Below are 19,050 nucleotides of genomic sequence, written 5' to 3'. Positions count from 1 at the left end.
CAGATGTGACCAGTGTAGAAGGTCCTTCCCTCTAGAAAAGTATTTTAAAATAGGTTTCAGAGTAGCAGCCATGTTAGTCTGTAGCCACAAAGAACAGGCTACTTGTGGCACCTTAGAGACTAACAAATTTATTAGAGCATAAGCTTTCGTGGACTACAGCCCACTTCTTCGGATGCATATGAAGAAGTGGGCTGTAGTCCACGAAAGCTTATGCTCTAATAAATTTGTTAGTCTCTAAGGTGCCACAAGTAGCCTGTTCTTTGTGGCTACAGACTAACATGGCTGCTACTCTGAAACCTATTTTAAAATACTTTTCTAGAGGGAAGGACCTTCTACACTGGTCACATCTGTGGGGTCACAATCTGTAGTACTTAATGAAAAATATGAAAATGTTCCTCTTTAGTCCTAAGTAGCTCACCCAGTAAAAAGTTGTGGTTTTTCTCCTGTTCCTTCACTTTTAATTCATAGAGATAATGGTGCTCAAAACTATTAGATTGCACTAATGAGAGAGTTCCCCATTCAAATATTCTGTAGCCTAGGAAAAAGTCCAGTGATGATGCATTTCAGGCACTGAGTCTGGAGTTCNTGGACTACAGCCCACTTCTTCATATGCATCCGAAGAAGTGGGCTGTAGTCCACGAAAGCTTATGCTCTAATAAATTTGTTAGTCTCTAAGGTGCCACAAGTACTCCTGTTTTATTTGAAAATATACTCAGTTCCTGTATGTGCCTACATCAAACCATCAAAAAAAGACCCATTATTAAAAATATGTATGTAACACTACTTCTGTACATAGCACTTCACAAATATAAAAGACATGTTCATTGTCCCAATGAACTTAACAATCTAGCAGAGAAAAACAAGACACAGGACAATGGTTCAGGAGAGGGAGGATGAGCATTATACTAAACATATACTGACTGGCTGACTAAAGATATAGGTCAAGTTTTTTTTTCCACTTTTGTGGAGGAGGGAGGGAGAAGAGGTGCCTAGATTTGTAAACTAAATTGCCAGGAACTCTCTCACCCACTAATGGAATGCATTGTCACTGGGCTTAAACAATCATTTGACATTAAAAAAACTGAACAGCCACAACTACTAATATTAAGTGCAAAAGATCTAAGTTTTTAGTGATCAAAAGTTAACCTAATCAACCTAATCTTGCATCTGAAAAAGAGCGGTTTTTTTACCCACAAAAGTTTATGCACAAATAAATCTGTTAATCTTTAAGGTGCCATCAGACTCCTTGTTGTTTTTGTGGATACAGACTAACACGGCTACCCCGATACCTAATCAACAAGATACCTTCTACCGAAGAAGGCCTGTTACCTCTGGAAGAAAACCAATACACAAAGAAGCGTCTGAGTTTGTTTCAGGTTATATCAATACATGACCCACTTTTTCCCCCCCTACTGTAGACCTTTCTATAGCATATGGCACTAGAATATCCAAATGCTTTAATGGCACTACTTTCACTTTGTAATATTTTACAGACAGGTTTTGGAAGAGGATCTTTCAATGTTATCACTGTATATTTACAGCATGCACCCCCCCCCCCCCCCCGCCGTTTCAACTGGGGGAAGTGGCGAAGGAAGAGAAAGATAATAAAGATCCTTAAAATATTACTCTTGGCGAGTTTTAAGTTATAACTACTTCTCTCCTCCGCCCACAACTGATACCCAGAACAAGGGCCCCTTTAGCAGACGGTCCCTGAGTAGCGGTGGGGAAACAGCTCCCGGGAGCCACAGGCCTGTTGTCTGAGCGGGCAGCGGTGTCCGGGACGGGGCCCAGGAGCCGAGCGCACACGCCCCAGCAGGCCCCAAGTGCTACTGGCCTTGGGGCGAGAGGAGACAAAGCCAGCGAGAAGGGCTGGGACGCAGGCCCCCGTCAGAGACCCTTCGCCGTGGGCGCCACTGAGCCGAGGCCACGGCGGTAAGGGGGATGGCTGGGCCCGGGGTAGGCAGTGCCAGGCGGGGGGTTATGCCGGGGGCCCTGCGCGGCTCCGGCAGGTGGACCATGCGTTGCAGCCGGCGGGAGAGAAGGGAGGCTCAGCCGGGCGCCAAGGACTGGGGAAGGGGGCTGAGCCGCGCACATGTCCGGAGCGGGCCGTGACCACTCGCCCGGCAGAAGCTGCCCATCCCCGGTGCTGGGGCCCCGAGCCCGCCATGAAGCCGTCGACGAGGGCACATGCCAGGGCCGCCTCCTACCTTCCGGACTGGACCCAGCCCAGAGCTTCCCCGCTACAGGCCGCGTCTCATTGTGCTGCTCCCGCCGCCATTTCCCCGCCGCCGCCTCACTCCCCCCAGCTGTCAGGTTCCTCCATTCACCTGGGCCCGGGACAGCCTCCTGCCCTCCCTTCCCCCTGCGAGGCCGGCCCTACGCAAATAGAGCACCGCCCCGAGCCCTCCGCCCACAACAATAGGCCCGCCCAACGCAGGCAGCGTACTCGTGCTCTGAGAATTCTATCCCCCACAGCTCACACCCTCCACCTCCCCCGTCCATGAAAGGAGTGAGGCGATTGGAGTAAAAAGGGGGGTGAGAGGTCAAAGGTTTACAGGAAGGCCAATTAGGTGACAGGAGACAGCAAACGCTTGAGACGGCTAGAGCATTCCGTGGACTCACATGTGTTCCTTCTCTCCCTCGATTCCCTGCTGAACTCTGTGTGGCGCGAGGCAGTATCACACGCCGATGCCCTCTCCCTGCACAGGTGGGGGACAGCACACGCAGATGCCTCTTCCTACCTCCCTACATAAGGGGGGGGGGGAGGTTACCGCATAGCTGCCCCCTCCCACTAGGGTTGCCAAGCCTCCAGGATTGTCCTGGAGTCTCCAAGAATTGAAAGATTAATTTTTAATTAAAGATTAGCTCATGTGATGAAACCTCCAGGAATACGTCCAAGCAAAATTGGCATCCTTACCTCCCTATGCGGGGGGGGTTACCCCACATAGATGCCTCCTCACACTTCCCTGGGCAGTCAGTGGGATGGGGGTATCTCATCATAGAGCTGCCACTCCTATCACCCTGGGCAGTGATGGGAGATGGGGTACAGGAACAATTTGTATAATGGGGGTGCAGAGAGCCATTGAATCAAACTGTAAATCCTGTATATGATGGAAACCACGTCAAGCCAGGGGGTGTGGCAGCATCCCCTGCACCCTTAGTTCCAGCACTTCTGGTGGGGGAGGTCATCACACTGACACAATGGTGTCCTAGTGCAGGGGTAGTCAGTTTTTTGTCAAGGTCTATATTTCTTGGTCAAGGTCCAGATTCCAGAGAAAATAATAAAATAGTAAGTAAAATGATTTTGGGTTCTGTTCAAAAGCATCTGCTGGCCCATAGGCCCCCTGTTTACTACCCCTGTCCTAGTGATGATAGTCCCAGAAAAGATTTACCTGGGCCTGGTTAACATTTGGATAACAGCAGCCCCTTCCTACGGCCTCCTGTAGCCTTGGTGAGCTGCATGAGTTGCTGCTGTGCACCAGCGTCCAATTGAAGAATCGCAGCCTTGGGATGGTCCATTTTATGTGCAACACAGTTGGAGCCTGAAGACTTGGCCTTCACCACAGCTGTACTCTCACTGGTGGGTGCAGACAAACTGCATGTGTAATACAGTGCATACATGGGGTCATGTGCTTTTCACCTGTACTGCCATTCAAATAGCAAGCATCATCCTTCAACAGACAGGGTGGAACATTGAAACCCAAAGACTCCATGGCAGTTGGTGGCCCAGTAAATGGAACTAGAGGTAGAAAGAATTTTGGAAGCCTGAGGTTCCATGCCATTACCCCCTTCCCTCCCATACACACACTGGGGCAGATAGGCAGGAGACAGGGTGGATTGTTGGAACCAGGATGTACTGTGTCCGTTGGGAACAGCTGATAGATCTCACCCCATTACAAATGCTTCTTTCTAGTCCATTTTCCATCCTAGATGCCAGCAGCAAGCCCAGTGTGAGGTACTTTACAGACTTGCCAGCACTTGCACACACTAAATTTTGCATCTCAGGAACTCCACTAAAGTCAGAAATCTAACAGGTATCACTGACCTCAATCATTCTACTTCTGCCAGCTGATCTGTAGGTTTGCCCCTCCCCACATCCTGAGCATTAGCAGAGCTCATTCTTACCTTAACCCTGGGTCCACTGAAGTAATTATTCATTCCTTAATTCACTTCTCATCTACTGCAATTCACTTTCAATGGCATAATGTGCATGCTGCTGTATATTGTGTCCTCTGCATGTATCTTTGCACTGTAAAATTCAGGAGGCTCAGTAAGCTATAACCAAAAAAATATTATTTTTCTCTCTGCAGGAATGGGGCAATATCAATCATATTAATTATTAATATTATTAATTTGCATATCTTGGCAGTAACATGAAAGCCAATGGCGATGTCCAGAAGGATACCATGTCACAAAATGGCAACATTTACATAAGTTTTGGTCATCAAAAATCTACAACTTAAAAGCCAAACTACAAATCTTCAACTCAAATGTTATTTCCAACTCACATGGATATGAAAGCTGGAAATCCACCAAAGGTACAGATGAATGTCTAAATATCTTTGAAAGCAAGTGCCTTAGAAAACTATTACATGGAATTAATTTATGACAAATGCTGAGATTTGAGATTCTTCAAAGAGTTCAACAACCCCTTATCTCTAAAGTTATCCAGAAAAGAAAATGAAAATATTTGAAATATGTAAAGCAACTGCCACGGCTGGCATGCCTTTGGGCAGCTGGAGGATCATGCAGAAGGCTCTGACCGAAAGAATCCCTCCTTTCAACATACTCAGAGAGGGAGGGAAAGCATATGGGACTTTACAACACAACGGACCTGCAAAGAGCGGTCCAGGATAGACAGAAATGACTGAGCCTTATTTGTGCCCAATGTGACATTCAATGACATGGGAAGGATTCAGAATAATTATAATCATTTGTATTGTTGTCACACTCAAAGGTCCCACTTAAGATCAAGGCCACAATTAGGATCAGGCCCATGGTGCTAGGCACTGTGCAAACACATTAGATGATATGTCCCTGCTTCAAAGTGCTTACAGTTTGATTTAAGACCAGACACAGCAAGTGAGTGTGACAAACAATAGGAGGAAAGTTGGAGAGGGAATAGGGTGCAAGTGTGACAGCAAGTGTGAAAAATCGGGACAGAGGGAGGGGGGTAATAGGAGCCTATATAAGAAAAAGCCCCAAATATCAGGACTGTCCCTATAAAATCGGGACATCTGGTCACCCTAGGAGGGAAAGAAAGAGAAGGTTACTCACCGTGTACAATAACTGAAGTTCTTTGAGATGTGTGTCCCTAGGGGTGCTCCACTGTAATTGTAATAATACAGGTATTCATGAATTAACCATATGTATAACTTGATGGGTTCAAATTATTAACATACTACAGTAGCACCTATAGGCCACAATCAGGATAGAGGCTTCATTGTGCTAGGCACTATGCAAACAAATAGGAAAAAACGGTTACCTACCTTTCGTAACTGTTGTTCTTCGAGATGTGTTGCTCATGTCAATTCCATTCTAGGTGTGTGCACACCCACATGAAGAGTTGTCGGCGAGTTTTGCCTTAGCAGTATCTGTTGGGCCAGCTGAGGCACCCTCTACAGTGCCACGCTCATGCCGAGTTGTATCAGGCGCCGCCGGCCCTACGTCCTCTCAGTTCCTTCTTGCAAACAACTCCGACGGAGGAGCAGGAGGGCGGGTAATGGAATGGATATGAGCAACACATCTCGAAGAACAACAGTTAAAAAAGGTAGGTAACCGTTTTTTCCTTCTTTGAGTGCTTGCTCATGTCGATTCCATTTTTGGTGATTCACAAACAGTATCTATGGAGATGGGCTCAGAGTTCACGGCTTGGCGGCTTGCAGTACTGTTCTATCAAAACCAGCATCACCCCAGGCCTGCTGGGTAAGCGCATAGTAGGCGCTGACTCCATGGGTGCTCCGAGGCTGGAGCACCCACGGAAAAAAATTGGTGGGTGCTGAGCACCCACTGGCAGCTCCCCGTGGCCCCGCCCCACTCCCCTGCTCCAGTTCACCTCCGCCTCCTCTGCGAGCGCGCCGCCACATCCTGCTTCTCCCCCCTCCCTCCCAGCGCTTGCGCCGTGAAACAGCTGATTCGTGGGGCAGGGAGGGAGGGGGGGAGGAGGGAGAACGCAGTGCGCTGGGGGAAGAGGTTGGGCCGGGGCGGGGATTTGGGGAAGGGATCCAATAGGGGCAGGGAGGGGGCGGAATTAGGGCGGGGACTTTGGGGATGGGGTTGGAATGGGGGCGGAACCAGGAGCGGGGATGGGGTGGAGTCGGGGCGGGAAAGGGGCGGGGGGGCACGGGCACCCATTGGTGCCAGAGAAAGTTTGTGCCTATGTATAGTGGGACGTGAAGGTATGGACCAACGACCAGGTGGCCACCCTACAGATGTCCTGGATAGGCACTTGGGCCAAAAAGGCTGCCAAAGAGGCCTGCACCTGGTAGAGTGTGCGTGATAATCGCCGGGGGCAACACCTTTGCTTGATCATAGCAAAGGTGAATGCAGGCAGTTATCCAGGAGGAAATCCTCTGAGTGGAAACAGGTTGACCTTTCATCCTGTCGACCACAGCGATGAATAATTGCATCGACTTGCGGAATGGCTTGATCCTTTCAACGTAGAAGGCCAGAGCCCTCCTGACATCTAGGGCATGTAGCCTGCGCTCCTCCTCCAACTTACGCAGCTTTGGAAAGAAGACCGGTAAGTAAATGTCTTGGCTTGAATGAAACTGAGAGACCACCTTAGGAAGGAAGGCCAGGTATGGTCTGAGCTGGACCTTGTCCTTGTAGGAGACCATGTAAGGCGGCTCCGAGGTGAGCTCCCGAATCTCAGATACCCAGCAGGCTGATGTGACCGTGACCAGGAACGCGACCTTCCAGGAGAGGAGAAGGAGACAGGAGGGAGTCAAAGATTCGAAGGGGGGCCCGTGAGCTGTGACAGCACCAGATTCACGTCCCACGGAGGACCAGGATCCCTGACGTGCAAGTAGAGGCGCTCCAGGCCCTTGAGGAAACTGGCTGTGATATCCTGAGAGAAAACCGACCTGCCTTCAAGCAGTGGGTGGAAGGCCGAAATGGCCATTAGATGGACCTTGATAGATGAGAGCGACAAGCCCTGATGCTTGAGGTGCAGGAGGTAGTCTAGCATGATCTGCAACAGGGCTCGCTCAGGAAAAAAACCCTTATTTGCCATACAGCAGGTGACTCGCTTCCATTTGGCCAAGTAGGTGACCCTGGTGGAGGGCTTTCTACTGCCCAACTGGTGTATTGTGAGGCTTATTTAATATATGTAAAGGGTTTTGCGAACCTGAAATGAAAGGTACTATAGAGGTGCAAAATATTTCATCATCTGTGTCACATGGGTGAACCTCTGACTGACATTGAGCACACTATCCCCATTATTAAACACAACAAAATGACTAGGTATTGCTTCTAGTGCATACAAGGGGCATCCTTCTGCTTCTTCTTAGAAGAATAATTATATCCTGTGACAGAACCTAGGAAAGAATAGCTGTTCAGTCCTATGCAGTGGGAGTTGTCACAACACATGTGTCTATTTCTCCACTTATGTCTGGAGCACAAGCGGAAATTGGCATTCTTAATAATTTCTGAAGTAGAATTTAGCAGAAAAAACAACCCTTAAAAATTCTTTGCAGGCCACCCTTAAAGAAACAATTTGTTTCTGATTAGGGGAAGTTCAACTAAAGGGTATGTTGGGGAATTAGAGTTCTAAACTGAAAGGTTATTCATGGAAAATAAGCAAAAGGGCCCAGATTCTCCAGGGTATTTAGGCACCTAACACTCACGGATTTCAGTGGGACTTAGACACCTAAATATCTTTGAAGATCTGAGCTAAGGATTCAGAGAAAGAATTGTGGGCAATTACCTTCATTTCCACACCTCTGCTCGCTCAATCAGTCACAGGAACATTTGATGTAAGGATACAGTAAGGATCACACTTGTGCTGTATTTTATCCTCTTTTATCATTCTGATTTAGGGTGACCAGATGTCCCGATTTTATAGGGACAGTCCTGATTTTGGGGTCTTTTTCTTATATAGGCTCCTATTAACCTCCATCCCCTGTCCCAATTTTTCACATTTGCGGTCTGGTCACCCTATTCTGATTGTTTTTCTGTTTTGAAAACACTGATTATTTTAGGACACCTAGTTTGTAAGTAAAATTGATTTTAAATGTTTATCCCCAGACTGTAAATTCAGATAATTTCTTCACAAATTTCTTACAAAGATTTTAACACTAGGCTATGTAATGTAGCCTGTGCAATACAGAACACTAAACAAGTACAACATGCAGAGCATTTCAACTTCCTGGACATCCTGTAATGTGTTTTTATTATATATTATTATTGTTATTTATTATTATTATTAAAACAGGTTGATTGGATTGAGCAAGAGAAATAGGCATTGCCAACTAATTAAAATCTCTAACAAAAAAGGAAGGGATAGCTCAGTGGTTTGAGCATTGGCCTACTTAAACCCAGCGTTGTGAGTTCAATCCTTGAGAGAGCCATTTAGGGATCTGGGGCAAAAATCTGTCAGCAACAGTACTTGCTCATGCTGTGAAGACATGGGACAGGACTGGACTGGACTCAATGACCTTTCAAGGTTCCTTCCAGTTCTATGAGAGAGGTATATCTCCATATTAAAAAATAAATAAAAACTGATGTCTTCTTCCATGTGACAAATGTTGTAAGGCAAAGAGAAATTTCTTTTTTTCCATTTCAAAATGTATACTGTTTAGTTGTGTTTTGTTTTTATTCTGTCATGAGAGATTTTTTTCCCCCTATTTGTGCTAGAATACTCAAAATTGCAACCTTTAAAATTATTTTACTCAGTCTGTTCCGGTACTTGGCTTTGTTCATGCTATTGAGTTTTGAAATCATGCCAGGAGAAAATAGGTCGTGCTTTTTGGCTCTGTGCATCTGCTCAGTGTTCTAAAATGGATACTGAAGTGATTTCTTATTGTAAGTCAATGGTGACCTCTATTGTTCTCTGCTGTTGAGACTAGCTACAATGTTGTCTTGTTACTTTACTACACACACTACATACAGTTTCACTGACACATTTTGAAATAAGCTAACAATTTTCTGGGAGGGAGTATTGCCCCACGGTTGAAGCAAATTGCTGGGAAGCAACAGACCGTTTCTATTCTTAGTTCTGGCACTGGACTTGCTGTGACTCTTTGGTCAAGTCACTAAAATCTAATTTTCATCTGGACTGCAACCTGGCTGCCATTTTTCTAATTCGTAATTTTGCACTAGCATGTCTGCAGCTGCAATAATGACAAGCACAAATGCTTATGACTTACCATTGGTACAAAAATATAGGGCAAAACAATACCCAGAGTCCATTTTAAAAACCTAGACTGGGACTTTCAAAGGAGCCCAAGGGAATTTCAGTTAGATTTGGGCATCTAACTCCTTAAGGCTCCTTTGCAGATCTTATTAGCCCTGGGCTTTTGTGGTCTGTGCCTCATGCTACCCATCTGTAAATGAAGACTAATGTTTCAATGACATGGTGTTCAAATCCCACAAGTCAGGAATGGTTTAATGGGCTGCTAGGAACCCAATCACTCCCCTGACACCTGAAGCAGGTGCCAGGCTTCAAGGGAGAAGCTATAAAGGTGAGAGCCCAGCTCTGTTGGCAGCTAGCAAGGAGGGGGAGCAGACTCTCACTGCAGGAGAGAAGGCTCGCAGGAGCCAGAAATTGAGGAAAATGCTGCCTATAAGAGTGTCCCTGAGGGAAATTAGGCCCAGCCCAGAACCATTGCCTTGTTTAGCTGCCAAAGACCAATTTAGGCTTGCATGAGGTGAAGCAGGGCAGAGGCATTTGTTCTTGGTGTGCTGCAGTGCCCTGGAGAGCTGAAGATTCTGCTGAGGACTGAGCCTGGGGTGAGGGGTAGGAATGTGTTTCTCTGTGTATATGTTTTGAGTGACTAAAATACACTTTTGCTGCTTTTTATTCCTGTTAAGCAATGGGTTTGCCCAAGAGAAACAGAGGTTATAATTTGACATGCAGCATCTTTACTTGTGATGATTTCAAAAGGAAAGAGCCCAGCTTGACTTTACAGATCCCCGGTTACGCTCACAGGCTGGCAGTTATAAAACTCATCATTTTGACTCAACAGAGCAAGAAACAAATCTGAAACCCCATATTGCCATTTTTATCAAAATTGTGTATGTGCTATAAAATGGTATCTGTTGAATGACACTTGGACCAATGACTTAAACACTAAAAAAAATCTTAATATTGAATTAATTAATCCGTTTCTCTGGTAAACAAAGACTTTTCTGTATTTGTTGATCTGAAACTTGCTTGTTCATTTTGTCAGGAAAGAAACACAACCAATAACGATCTAGACACTCCTGTTTTTGCATATCAAATATAATATTTATTTGTGTCAGTGACTGTCACACAGTACAATATTGGTAAAGGGAAATCTAAGTACACAATTATTCCTAGGAAGCAATTTTTTCATATGAGCTGTATAGTTTTTGATGATTAATCAGAACAATGGTTTTAACCTGAAATGAAAACACATCTCTTGAGATAAAGAAACTAGAACAAAAAGTTTATGCTGACAGCTTTGGAAGTGACTTGGATCACAACTAATAACACAAATCATCACTATGCCCATTTCTCTCCTTCCAAGTCTATAACATTTATTAATGAAGAGATCTGATTTACATGGGAACACTTACAAAAATATGTCAGTTTCAAGGGAAATGCAGTTAACTTTGGTACAGTATTAAATATAAGGGAAAGGTTTTATTCTCCAGTGATTAAACCAGAAAGCAGGTAGCCAGACCTTTGGGGGCCAGATCCTCAACTGGTATAACCTGTCAGTCAATGGAGCTCTGGTATTTTATGCCACCTGAGGATTGGGCCCTGGGATTCTACTTCCAGCTCTGTCACTGATTCTTGGTAAAACTTTGGGCAAGTCATTTATCCTCTCTTGCCTCATTTTAGCCATCTGTAACACAAGTAGAAGAATATATCTCCTGGAGGTATTAGGAGAATTTTATTAACTAGCAATTGTAATACACTTGAGATTCTTAGACCATGAGGGGTATATAAGAATCATTACTCTGCAAAGTGAAAGATTTACCTCCAATATATAGTAATGGCTGACAGACAAATAATGTAGCTAGATTATCATTTTCTTATTAAACATACACATGGCAAAGTAAATTCCACAAGTGCACAGACCAGCCATAAAACATTACTGCAAAGATATTGAATTCAAAGTATTTACAACAGATGGAGCTATATATTTCACTTTGATCAACTCACATTTTGTTCAAAGGTAGCATGTATATCGAGGCAGGGGGAAAAAATCGGTAGCTAACAGCACTACCCACTCAAGGATTGCATAAAGTCACTAGGAAGGCATTTAGAAATGATTGTAATAAGCTCTCCTGAAGTTTATCTTTGCAAGTCAAAAATTACCTACATACATGTTATTAATATCTAAGGACAGAGGTGTTGGTCAAGTCTGAGACTGTTGCAAATGTATAAGCCATAGGCGCTGACTTCGTGGGTGCTCCGGGGCTGGAGCACCCATGGGGAAAAATTAGTGGGTGTTCTGCACCCACTGGCAGCCAAGCTCCCCTCCTCCCCCCTCCGAGCGGCCACCACCAAACAGCTGTTTGGCAGCTTTAGCACATCCTGGGAGGGGGGCGGGGTAGAGCGGGAACATGGTGCACTCAGAGGAAGAGGTGGGGCTGGGGCAGGGATTTGGGGAAGGAGTTGGAATAGGGGCAGGGAGGGGGCTGAGTTGGGGTGGGGACTTTGGGGAAGGGATTGGAATGGGGGTGGAGCCTCATGGAAGGGGTGGAGTGAGGGCATCGTGGGGGCAGAGGTGGGGTCGACACCCAGGGGAAAGAGGGAAAGTCGGCACCTATGGTACAAACAATTACATGTGGCATTACTTTCAGCTCCTAGTAATCCAAGTCCATCCACTCATACATTCCCAGTGTTCAAATCCTGCACTCCATACACACACTATTCCTAAGGCCTGTAGAACTTTGGCCCTACAGGCTTGGCCCTCAATTCTGCAGTTAATATTCACCTGATATCAGGATCTCACCAAGCCTGCTAAGTACTTAGGCAGTATCCTTAGCCACTGTACCACAACAGCGCATTGAAATGCTACCCCAAGCAACAGCCTTAGTGCTAAAGGCATACAGACCCACAGCAGCCACACCCTAGGCCCCTCATTGGATGGACTGGCAGCACTCTCATTAGGTACCGGGGCTATTTAAAGACCCCAACAGGAAGAGGATGGAAGCTATCTGAGCAATAGACCATTGCCTGTTGGATGCTGCCTAGATCGCCTTGCCTGACCCTGCCTTGCTGCCTCGCCCAACCTCACCTCCCCAATCAGCTGATCTAGCCCCATGGATTGGATCTTCCGGCTACAGACTCTTGTGAGAGTGCCAACTATTGCCCCAGACTGCCTCTGATACCGATTGACCTCCTGCCAACCTGACCACCCATGCACACTTGACTGCTGCTTGGACTGCCCCTAGTCCACCTTGGCAACCAGGCATTACATCTGAACAGTCCCAATTGCAGGATCAGGGCTACATATAGCAACAAATGTTGCAAATGTTTTTGTTTTGTTCCTAACTCTATCCTCATGCAAGTACCATTAAAAACCACAAGCTGAGTTCCATTGTTCTAAGCATTTATTATATCTAGGGACCAGATCTTGCACTGCTGAAGTGAGTGGAAGTTTTGCATTTACACCACTGGAAGCAGGATTGGGCCAGTATTAGTAACAGATCCTTAGAGGTACTTACTACCTGTAGGATTTAGGTGGGAAAGGATGGTCCAAAGGTTAAGTACTTCCCTACCTCAGTGGGATATTGTGGAGGATAACTACATTAAACAGTGTGAGGTGTGTGGATTCTACAGTAAGGGGGGCCATTTAAAGTACCCAAGATAGATAGCCCATTAAACTTTCTGCTCTGATTCAGGCTATCACACATTTATTGAAAGATAACCCACAATTCTCTTCCCTACCACCTTCCTTTGTTTATGTGCATGTCTAAGTTTGTCCATTTTAGATTGTAAGCTCTTGAGGACAGAGATCCAGGCCCTGGTTCTCTGTGTTTCATTGTGCTTCTGCTACTTCCCCATCACTGATGTTCTGCAAGAGAAGTGACTGGGGAACACTGTAAAATGGATCCAGGCATCAGCTATTCACCTATTGAGACACCAGTTCAAATGCTTAAAATCATAAGTGAAAAGGAGCTCAGTCAGTCTTATTCTAAAGCTGACATTTATCCACCTCTGGAAATGCATGATTCAGCAAAATTATTTTTGGCAGCTTACATAAGGCTTGACCCGATATACCTGATTCTACATGCTGGTAAACCTTCACCTTCCTAAACTCAACATCTACTCCTTTTAAAAAGTGACAGGGAGAGAAAATTAGGCTCCTGTTTTCTAACAATCGCCGTCTGTAAGTTTTCTGCTTGTCAAACTGTTTCTTAAGATTTCTTTATAACAAGCAAATACCGTCTCTTAGCATGAAAATAACATTATTGGAAACAGAATGGTTTCTCCTGAAAAAGTAAATGTAGCAAAGGAATTTCTCAGCATGGGAAAATATGCAGACAACAGATACGTACAGAAATTCTGTCCATTTATTTCAAAATTGGAGGTTTTATAAAATAAATTTTGAAGCTATTCACTCTTGCATCCTAGTGTGATTACAGAGCAACAGTTTCCAAAAGTTACCTCTTTTTGCTATTCGTATCAACTCTACACAAAACATTTTATTTCTCTTAATTTTTTCTTCACAAAAATCAGCACTGAACAATAATTGCAAACATTCAGGATGGACTACTGTCCTGACCAAGAAAATATTCAGAAGTATTTACAGATAAACTTCACTGTCTTTTAAATACATACTTCCTTCTTAATACCAGTTAGAGTTTCAAATTCTCCTCGCTATTCAGTACAATGCAAGTGTGTGTGTGTGTGTGTGTGTTGTGTGTAGAACAAAGAGGGCCAAGTTCTGCCCTCAGTTATCTCCCCAGAACAAGTCAATGGGGGTCTAACAATCATATCAGTGGGGTTGCATTAATGTAACCAAATTAAAGAATTTGGCACATATATTTGAACAACGTGCACAGAGTTGGTTTGATGGTGAGGCAGCAAACACTCATTTAAATAACCAGCATCCTTGACAATTAGTCAAAGAAAGGGAATGCTAATTAAAAACAAATGTACATTCATTTAAGTTTGCTGATGGATGTTTACTCCTGGCACAAAACTCCCTCTAACTCCTTCAGTAACCTAGCACTTTACATATTAAAATTTAAACTGAAAAACAGTAACAAAAGTACAGTAATTCATCTGCATTTTACAGGTAAGAATAACATAGCTGAAAGTGTTAGCATACCTGAAGCACCAGTTAAGTTATGGTCCGTTAAGTCAATTATAATGAGATCACAAATGAAAGAAGATGGTATGATCCTTATAATTAAAAACAGAAGAGTTTGACTAAACAAAAGTAATACATTACTCCATGTTTCAAAAAAAAAAAAAAAAGTGAAGAGACTGGATCACTGATTTCTAAGGATGGGCAGCATTTAGTCATCGAGATGAGATTCTCCATCCTTAATTGTTTTGAGGGTACCTAACCAGACATTATTAATATTTATTTGTTACCATAGCACCGAGGAGCCCCAGTCATGCACCAAGACCTCATTGTGCTAGGCCCTGTACAAACACAAAACAATTTACAAGAAGAATTTACAAGAAGTCCCACTGAAACTAATGAGGCTATTTGTGGAGTAAGGTATCTCAGAACATGAGCAAGGTTATTGGAATCTGGTCCTTGTTGAATGGGCATGTTTTTGTATTCTCGAGAGGTGAATTTGTTTCCCATTCCCCAGCAGTAAAACCACAAATCAGGCTGTTAGTGACATTTTATTTCCTTCTCATATAGAAGTTAAAAATATAATAACCACTACTTAAAGGGTGATTTCATGTCCCTTAAGCAGAGATAGCTATTGCTAACATAAGCCTAGTGTTTCTTTTTTTTTTTTTTTTTTTTTTACCAGCAATAACCATTGCCTGGAAAGGGGGCAGCAGAAATTCTACTGAAGAGGAAGGACACTTTTCCTGACAAAGACTTCAGAGTGAAAGAACAATGCTTTGGTGGTCACTCAAGAAATGAACATGGCTTTAGCCCTTGAGAGTAAAGGGATCATCCAAGGTTCCTAAAAATAAGAAGCATGATTCCATTTCCCTCCCATGCCTTATTGTCGTATTCTGTTTAAATAAATAATATAAATGGATTAAGCATTCTGATTATACTTTCCACATAAATTAATACCTAAAGATCCACTCCTTCACTGTACAGCTTTGGCAGTTTTGTGCTGTTCCAAAAAAAAAAAAAAATAGTGCAAGTGGTATACTTATTGAAGAGAGGATTATAACAATTACAAATTAGATGTCATCGAAGTAGCATTATCACTGACACACAGTATTGCTTCTTGAGAAAAAAAAAATCTTTTTCCTGCAGTGTTAAGGTTGCAAAGTAAATAAATAACATTAGGAAATGGAAAATGTAAGGTTCCTACAGCAATGCTAACCTGTCCCCATTGCACATAAATGTATGCAATAAAATACATGGGCAGATTGCGGCCCAGCTCGCATGGCAGTGCAGGGACATAATGGGGGTACCGTGCAAGATATTGTATATCAGGATACTTCCTCCACCCTGCACAGATGGAGACAGATTGTCAGATCTTATGGGCAAGGACTGTCTTTTAGTTCTGTGTTTGTATAGTGTATATCTCAATTGTGTCTTGCCCGGCCTAGGGCTTCTAGGCACCATGATAAAACAAATAAAGAATAATGAGGAAGTGGAATGGGGCAGGTGGAACCACAGCTCTGATCCCCAATGCACCAGGTGGCACAGCTATGCCTGGTATGGATCCAGCACAGTTAACTCCCTCCTTGGAGAAGAAGAAACCAGGAGGGAGAGTGACACTCTCTAAATCACAATCTCCCCCCTGAGCTGCTCCAGAGGTCACATGCCCATGTGCTGCCCCTCACTTAAGTCTGGTCTACACTTAAATATTAGAACAACCTAGTAGCTATGTCACTCAGAGCTGTGAAAAATTTCACATCCTGAGCACCATAATTAGGTTGATCTAATCCCCAGGACAGACACAGCTAGGTCAGAGAGGTGGACTGACTACATGGATGGAAAAACCCCTTCTGATGATGTAGGAAGCAACTACATTACTGTGCCTCAAAGGTGTAGCTGCAGCTCTGCAACTGTGCCACGGTAGCGTTTGTAGTGTAGATATAGCCTCTGTCCAAATACCTATCTCACAATCTAGCCTTTAAGAAAATGAGGAACAGAAAGTGAGGAACATAGCATCAGTACTGTAGGAATCTTCACTCCTGCATTTCGTGGGCTTTTAGAAACCCCATATTAACTGTGCAATCTTAATATTGCATTTGTACATTTTTGCATTTAATTTCCCTGTTTTTCTTCTCGTGTGGGCGGGAGGAAGGGGGGGGTAAAAAGTCTCCATTAACTTGCTTGAAAGACTAAGGTTCTGATCCTGCAACTCTTATTCATGCAAATAAATCATCTTGTTCACATTGGGAGACTCAATGAAGTGAATGGGACTATTAAGTGAATAAGGACCTAGGTGAGCTGGCTCTTAAAGTGGCAGGTGCTCTTAGTCTGCCTTATGGTGTAAGTGCTTAAGTTGATTTAAAGCCACCATAAGGTTCTGATCTTGCAAGCTACTGAGTGCCAATATGTCCTATTGACTTCAATGGAAGTTGAGGACACTTAGATTTCATAGGACACATTCAATGCTTTGGCAGGATTTAGCCCTAAATCCTTAAAACTGGCACAGATTAATTGAATATTAGATTACATTACTAAGTGCTCACTTATGAAAGACCCCATTTCTTTAAGGTCTTGGTCCTGCAATTGGATCAGTGCAGGTGAACTCTTGCGCCTGCGTGAAGTCCCATTGAAATCAATGGGGCACTGTACACCTGTTACATCTGTATAAAATCAGAATAAATTCATTGACATCAATAGAGTTATTCCAGACTTACATTTCTTTAGATCAGAGCAGTGTTTTGAGCAATGCATGGAAAATTTCAGCCCCTAAAGTGAGTTTTTTAAAAAGCTAAGGATACAGTGAGGAAAAGTGGGTCATCACTTAACCTATTTTGCAACCTTAACTACAAGTTTCACCACAAAACAAAAGCTGTAAAGCATCTATTTTAAAGGTTGTATTATATAGTTATATAGTTTCTGAGTTATCATAATGATCTTCATGGTTGACTTGGTTTATTTCCTTGAGACATCCAATGAGCTCCTCTTGGTGAAATCAGTTTTTTGAGGAGGATGTTTGGTTTCTTTGTTATAACAATGCCAGCTTTCTAAATATTTGGGAAACAAGAGATTATATCCAAGTTCCAAGAGATTTCTCTTGAAGCTCAAGAGTCTTGCAAGAACCAGAAAGAGCCTGATAAAATAATCTATTCAAGAATTTGTCATGAACAGAAGGAGTCTCCCTGTAGCGTTAACCAAATGTTACAGAGAAGTGAAGTCTTTTGCCCTAAATTACTGTATAGTGTTACTATGTGTGTTAAACAGCTGCCATGCTCTACCTCGGAGTTGGCTGCACTTCAGAAGTGGGTGCAGTGATTCTCGTATTATGTTTTGCAAAGGGATCCTTTGGGAGAAAAGGCACTAGTTCAACACAAGATATTTATCTAACTATGAAGATTCCAAAATTGTCATTGTGTGTGTGCCACTGAAACCTAAAATGTTTGAGTCAGTGCGAAGTGATGGAAACAGCTGCAAGCATGGCTATGAGTTTTTCTTGTTCAGACTATCACCAGGTTCAACCATCACTGGAATTCGTGGCCTCTTACTGTCTATTTTTTTTGAGTATTCAGACATTTTGACTTCACAAATTACATTTGTGCAGTGTACAGCTACAGTAAGGCATGTACAGTAACTCCTCGCTTAATGTTGTAGTTATGTTCCTGAAAAATGCAACTTTAAGCAAAAATGTTAAGCAAATCCAATTTCCTCATAAAAATTAATGTAAATGGGGGGTTAGGTCCCAGGGAAATTTTTTTCACCGGACAAAAAACTATATTTGTGTGTGTATATATATGTAGATAGATAGATATAGATATATCTATATCTATACACACACACACACAATATAAGTTTTAAACAAACAATTTAATACCTTACACAGCAATGATGATTGTGAAGCTTGGTTGAGGTGGTGAAGTTAGAGGGTGGAAGAAGGTGGAATATTTCCCAGGGAATGCCTTACTACTAAATGATGAACTAGCAGTTGGCTGAGCCCTCAAGAGTTAACACGTTGTTAATGTAGCCTCACACTCTACAAGGCAGCACAAATGGAGGGGAGGAGAGGGGAGACAGCATGGCAGACAGAGACACACACCCGGTGTGTGTGAGAGAGCGAGATGCGCATTGCCCCTTTAAGTACACTAACCCCACTCTAAGTACATTGCCTTTTTAAGTAGATCAGTAAGTTGATACAGCAGCTGCTGTCAGTAAGCTCCCTCCGTCCTGAGCCCTGTTGTGTGTCCCTTCTGCTCTATGTAGATGGGGAAGGCGGGGGGCAGGAGCAGGGGGACACCCTGACATTAGCCCTCTTCTTCTCCCCTCCCCCCCCCCCCCCGCACAGCAAGCAGAAGGCTCCCGGGAGCAGCTCCAAGGCATAGGGCAGGAGCAGCATACGGCTGATGTGGGGGCAGGGACAGCTGAACTGCCGGCAATTGATAGCCTGCTGGGCAGCTGCCACACAGGGAACTTAGGGGAGCGGGGAGCTGATGGGGGGCTGCCAAGTCCACCCTGGTTCCAAGCCCCCACCACTAGCTCCAACAGGCTGCTCTTTCTGCAAGCAGTGGACAAAACAGGCAGCTGCCAAACAACATTATAAGGGAGC

General features: G+C 43.9%; 1 protein-coding gene across 3 annotated transcripts in view; it reads right to left on the bottom strand.

Moving 5' to 3' along the window:
• Window positions 1-2,302, bottom strand: part of DICER1 (dicer 1, ribonuclease III) — a 96,288-nt gene extending 93,986 nt beyond the window's left edge. For 2 of the 3 annotated variants that reach the window (XM_034768031.1, XM_034768032.1), the window contains exon 1: window positions 2,208-2,301. The gene's annotated coding sequence lies outside the window, so the exon portion shown is untranslated. Of the gene's footprint in view, window positions 1-2,207 lie in introns of all 3 variants that reach the window. The other variant, XM_034768033.1, reaches the window with a different exon arrangement.
• Between the last annotated feature and the right edge of the window lie 16,748 nt (window positions 2,303-19,050).

Source organism: Trachemys scripta, chromosome 4, assembly GCF_013100865.1.
Source record: "Trachemys scripta elegans isolate TJP31775 chromosome 4, CAS_Tse_1.0, whole genome shotgun sequence".
Lineage (NCBI taxonomy): Eukaryota > Metazoa > Chordata > Testudines > Emydidae > Trachemys > Trachemys scripta.
This window is presented reverse-complemented; position numbering and strand designations above follow the sequence as displayed.